Genomic DNA, 6,000 nt, shown 5'->3' on the forward strand with positions numbered 1-6,000 from the left:
TCCCTGTCCTTGTTCCCAGTGTGTCCTGGCTGAGCATGAGCCCGCAGAGGACTCTCTAGGCACAGACCGGGCAGGGGCTTCTGGAAGCCGGGCTTTGGATCCAGATGCTGCCAGGCCTCGAGGAGCCCCTGAGGATTAAATAGAGCAATGCGCGAGGAGCTGTGCCCAGCACCTGGCCCCTGTTAGGCCCCGGTGTCGGCAGCCACCGCAGCATCTGTTCTCTGCGGGGCTTCCTCCTGTCCTGTCTGCACAGGGCTTGCCTGGGCCAGGGATTGTAACGGACTGCATCATGGGTTCAGGGCGACGGACAGTGACAGACAGGCCAGCAGTGTAAGGCCTGGGGAGGGCACGCCAGGGGGTGTGGGGCAGAGGAAGGCGACAGAAAGCTTTGTGGGGTGCATTCTTGTAGGGAACAGGGAAAGGGGATGTTACTACAGCCTCTGCAGTAAATGCTAGTCTCCTGCGAGCCACGGCAGCACACGGCGAATTACAGGAGAGGTAGACAAATGAGCCTGAGAAGAAGCTGAGCTTTGGGTCTGATCAGGGCTGCTCCAGCCGGCAGAGACGAAAGCCCCCAGCTTACCACACCATCAGGAGAAACATATAACATGACTTGCAGAGAGTTCCGTACATCCGCGTACACAAGATGTAACAGTCCAAGAACAAGGAGGAACTGAGGAGATGTTTGTTCCTCCCAGGATGTTTTCAGCTCCCAGGGTGTTTCTTGTCCTGGAGCATCACAGCATCACCGGATCACTGAGGTCTCAGTTGTGACTGGGGACCAAAATGGAATTATGTCTCGGAATTCCATGGCTGGGCTGTAGGCAGGAGAACTAGGCTAACCAAATGATTTTACCCTAAAATTAGGTAGCATTGCTCCTGACACATTCTCCTGTGTTCTGGGGCCTTACTTAACTCATGAATTTATGCACGCCTATAATCCCTGCACTTGGGAGGCTCAGGCAGGGGGGATTGCTGTGAGTTCAAGATCAGCCTGGGCTATGTAGTGAGCCACTGTCTTAAAAAAAAAAAAAATCATTGGGCTGGGGATTTAGCTCAGTGGTTTCGCCGTCTGCTGCACAAGCGCAAGGGCCCGAGTTTGATCCCCGGTACCAAAAAAAAAATCATGAATTTGGAAAATGTGTGCAGATTCATGTGTGTGTGTTTCAGGGTGTGGTGAGGAGGGGGAAACTCCAGGCAAAGGAAACAGCAGGCCCGATGTGACAAGCCTGAGCATCTTTGTAGTTTTGGCACGGAAGTCCCAGGCCTGAGGAGGACTGAGGCAGACAATGGGGGGACTCTGTGTCACAGCATGCTGGGGCGGAGGTTTGTGCAGTCCGACAACTTCAGATGTGGAGTATTTAATCCATTTACCTTTAGTGGGGTTACTGACACAGTTGGGTTATACTTAGCAACTTCCTGTTTATTTTCTGTCTGTCCTCCCTTTCCTGTCTTTCCTCCACTTCTTTGGGTTAATCGTTTAAAAATTATCATCCCCTTATTTCCTATTAACATATTAGCTTTAGGATAATCTACAGGTTGGAACACACCTTTTTTCCTTATGAAATCTAATAGAATTTGTTTCTTGGTTTTCTTTGTTCTTTGGCATCAGGTATTGAACGCAGGGACTGGTGCTTGCCAGGCAGACGCTGTGCCACTGAGCTACATTCCCAGCCCTAGAAATTGTTTCTTTTACCACTTTCCTAATCTGGTAGAGTCTTAGAAAACTTGAACATCATTCATTTTCCTCTCTTCACATTGTCATTTCCAGACTTTTTCTCTACACATTTTGAACCCTACAATACATTCTGAGGATGGTTTTAAACACTATTCATTTATATTTGTAAACCTTTGTCACTTTTCCTTAACTTCTTTTGTTTTGTTTTGAGACAGGGCCTTACCAATTTCCCAGGATGGCCTTGAGCTCATAACCCTCGTGCCTCAGCCTCCCCAGTAGCTGGGATTGCAGGTGTGGGCTGCCCCTGTCACATGTACAGTCAGCTTTTTCTTACTTTTGCCTGCAGAATCCATTTTAGCATTTCCTGAGTATCTTTAATTGTGCTGTCCTGGCTGCCTCCATGTCCTGAGTTGATTCAAAACATTTCCCTTTCAAGGCCATTTTGACTCTGGGGAAGAGCCAGAAGCCGGTATGGGAGGTGGACGAGGACGCAGTGTGCTGTTTGTATGAGCTGCCTTTCTGTTGGATGCAGCAGGATTCACTGCCTTTCTTTAATCACTCACTATAAAGACACTCAGGAAAGAGGACGCCAGGGCTGCTGCAGAACGTGGCTAGGACGATGGGATGAGGGTGCTCGAGGTGAGGCGGAGGATTTTGAGGGGCATCCATAGCAATTTGTCTTCCAGTGTAATGGATTTTTTTAATAAATAAATGTAAGTGCTGTGTGTCTTGGTCACCCTCCCGGTTCTTCCCTCGTGGGAGACGCCCTGTGTGGGAACCCAGTGGCTCCAAGCGGACTTTCCCTTCCACCCATGCTGGTTTCTTGTTTTCTCCGAGAGAGCCGACTGCTCAGGAGCTGCTGGACACCGGGCTTTGGTGCTGTGTGGTGAGGTGCCTGCCCCAGCCCCTCGTGCTGCCGGGGGTCACAGGAGAGCAGCTGCGCCCACTGATGTGCTCATCCGGGGCCCTTTGCCGCTGGACCTCCAAGATGGAGGCCAATTCCATCACCGCCCAGCCTGGGGCCTCCCTGGCCATTCAGCAGCTCCACAGCCCAGTGGATCTCGACCAGGAAGTGGCCCAAGGGTTTGAAGCCGGTGAAGCCCTTAGTCGTCCCATGGGCCTCATTCCCAGGACATTGTGAGGCCCAGCTCCGGCCTCTGCCTGATATCGGCTCGGCTGCTGTTGCTGCCTCCTGGTCCCTGCTGCCCTGCACTGTCCATGCCCTGTGGAGCAGGAAGCCCTGGGCCCACAGGTGCCTCGCTTTACCACCAGCTCCTCCTCCGGGACAGGAGCCGGTGACAGGTTCTGACAGCAGACGGCATACACTGTCTTGGGGATTTGTTCGCGAGGTTTAAAACGCCTTCGCTGCATCCCCACACCCACCTTGCCCCCATCTGAGAGGACACAGACATCTCCGTTCTTTGTGCACTTTCCTGAGAGGCCGGAAGCACAGTGTTCTGTCCGTTGCTAATCCCCCTGAGATCAGAGCTGGGTGCACCAGGTGCTCCTTATACACTTGTGAGTGAGTGGTGAGGGCTGTTCCTGCCCCCAGCAGGGAAGTGACCAGGCCAGTGTTCCTAACCCAAGCAAAGCCCAGCTGCTGTAGTCTTAACCTAAATAAAGGACGAACCAGGCTGCAGGTGGCAAACTGGCAATTTCTGCCTCCTGCGCTAGAAAAACCCAATGGGACGGAATCTCAGGAGCCCGGCCACTTCTCGGGGGTTGCCCGGACTCTAACTCAGACCAGGTGTGAATTCAGTTTTTACATTGTTCTTTTTCTCAAAAGTTGGACAAGAGATTTTAAAAATCATGAACGGAATGAAGAGCTCTGGTTTGAAATAAAGAAAGTTGATACAAGTTGAGCATCTTTAACTTAAAAATCCCCAATCCAGAATGCTCCAAAATCTTAAACTTAATGCTCAAAAATCCTAAATTTCTGAGCATTTCAGAGTTTGGACTTTTGGGGTCAGGATGCTCAGTCAGTGAGGTTTATGCAAATAGTCTGAAGCCTTAAAACACCCGAGATCAAAGCACTTCCGACCTGAGCACTTTAGACCAGGGGCCCTCAGCCAGCAGTGCTGCTCTAACGGGAGCCCAAACCAGCTTTCCTTAGATAGCCGATGGAAGGACTGAGAGGCTCAGGGGACAGGCCCTGTGCAGTGGATACTAAAGTGTGACACGAGAGGCCTGGGACAGAGCGTCCTCTGCTGGGTCTACCAACTCATACCAAGGAAGTGGTACTTGAACAGGATTTCAAAGGGTGAGTAGGAGTTCTCAGACTAAGAAGACAAGACGAACACTCTGTGTAGGGAGCAGCATTTGGACACTGGAGAGGCTCAGCCAGGCACAGAGACAGGAGGAGGAGCCCAGCTGTCCTCAAGTGGCCTCTGTGTCTGCATCCCCGAGTCCCAGTTGTAAGGACGCCAGCTGTGGACTTGGGGCCAACCTAACCGGGCTGGTGTCTGACCTGGGCCGTCCAGGGGTCAGGGCCTGAGTGTGCCTTTTGGGGTCACAACTCAGCCTACAACTGGGACCAGAACACCCCTTGCTCTTGTCTGTATCTCCTTTATGGCTGCGCTGTACCCTGTGCCGGCAGCTCTGTGAGGCTCTGCCCACAGGTGCTCTATAAGTCGCTCATCAACCCCCGAGCTCTGTGCTGGGCCCTGGGGAACCAGAGAGGGGCAGACTGGAGAGGGGACACAGACTCGAAAACAGGTCATGGGTATGTGCTGTTGGGTGCCAGGACCACCCCTGGGGACAGGCGGATACAGCCTTTGGGGGCACATTGAGCCTCCAGCATGAGGGACCAGAGCCAGGAAATGGGAGTGGACGCTCAGAGATGGACAGAGCTGTGAGCCCAGGAGCCGCGGGCACCTGGGCTGGGGAAGCAGCTGGGTGTGGGGAGGCGGCGTGCACACGGTGGGAGGGGGGAGTATCGATCAGTGAAGCCGGCCTGATGGATGGGCACTGTCCCCGGAGCCCAGGCCCTGTGTGCCCACATTAGGCCGCTGGCGCCAAAATCATCTGGAAATCCCTTCACAGACAGCAGACGATGTGCTCACCACACGGCAGTTATGGCGCGTCATTAATTAAAGAAGACCTGCTCTCCACGCATGCGAGCAGGCGGGCGGGAGCTTGGAGCCAGTGGGAGACTGCAGCCCGGCTCTGCTCCTCCCAGGACGAGCCGTCCCCAGAGGGCCTGGTGCCCCAAGCTCGCTGGGCAGTGCCCACCGCAGACACAGAGGGGTCCCCCATGCACAGCCTTCCCCCAGAGGAGGGATCAAGGTCTGCGTCCCCAGGATGCCACTCACCGAGTGCAGGGCGGGATCCAGGTTCCTGCAGCCCAGCCTGCACCTGAGCTCCCTGCCTGGCTCTGCCCCTGAAGCTCCAGGGACCTGCCCGGCCCTGGACCCTGCCCTCCCCCACACAGAGTGTCCCTCTGCCCTCCTTGGCCAGGCCACCCATGCCTCATGGGACGTGCCACCAGCTCCAGAAGCCAGGCCACCCGGGGCCCTCACTGCCAGCTCCAGGCTGGACTTGGGCTCTGCCCTCCACACGGCGCAGGTCTGTGTGACCTCTGGGCCCTGGCCCTCCCTCTCTCTGCTCTCAGGGTCCCTGAGAGGACGGGAGTGAGTGCAGTGGCCCCGGGCCGCCTCTCCGTCCAGGTCTTTCTCATCTTGCCTCCTGAGTGTCAGGGACAGCTCAAAGGTGCTTTTGCAAAGCTATTTAATTGGATCATCTCTCAGTTATTGTTTTTGTTCAGTGCTGAAGACTGTGATGAGGGGCCACTGAAACTTGGTAAAGAAACCCTCCGCTGAATCCCTGAATCCCATTTCAAGAGGAAGAACAGCCAAATGCAGATTTTGAAATTTTTCGAAACAAGTCGAAGGGCCAGAGAGTCTGTCCCAGCTGGGGCGGGGCGAGCACCTGAGGCCTGGCAGAGCTTCGGGCTCCTGAAGAGAAAAGGGCAGCAGTGAGGAGACAAGAGAGGCACACCCGGCAGCTGCCGCGGGTGGCGAAACCCAGGAGGCAGTGACAGCTCTGGCCAGGCAGTGGGGCAGCTGCCTTCCTGGGCCGAAGGGGCCGGGGTGTGGCTGCAGCTAGAAGTGGACATGGCCCCTTGAATCGAGCTGATTCCTTCCTGCGCTCCATCCCCATGGGGGTGTGGCTGGTGCGGAGCATCATCCACTCGCTGGAGGCAGAGTAGCCTGAGAGCTTGGGGCCAGCTCTGACCCCACCCAGGGCCTGGGAATGAGTCCCTTGGGGCTCCTGGCCGAGCTCGTGCCATGGGGCTCAGTGGCCCCATCCGAGTCTTTTGTTCC

This window comes from Heterocephalus glaber, unplaced genomic scaffold (assembly GCF_053883595.1).
Source record: "Heterocephalus glaber isolate CG9 unplaced genomic scaffold, H.glaber_assembly_v1.0 deba00001509, whole genome shotgun sequence".
In the NCBI taxonomy this organism is placed as follows: domain Eukaryota; kingdom Metazoa; phylum Chordata; class Mammalia; order Rodentia; family Bathyergidae; genus Heterocephalus; species Heterocephalus glaber.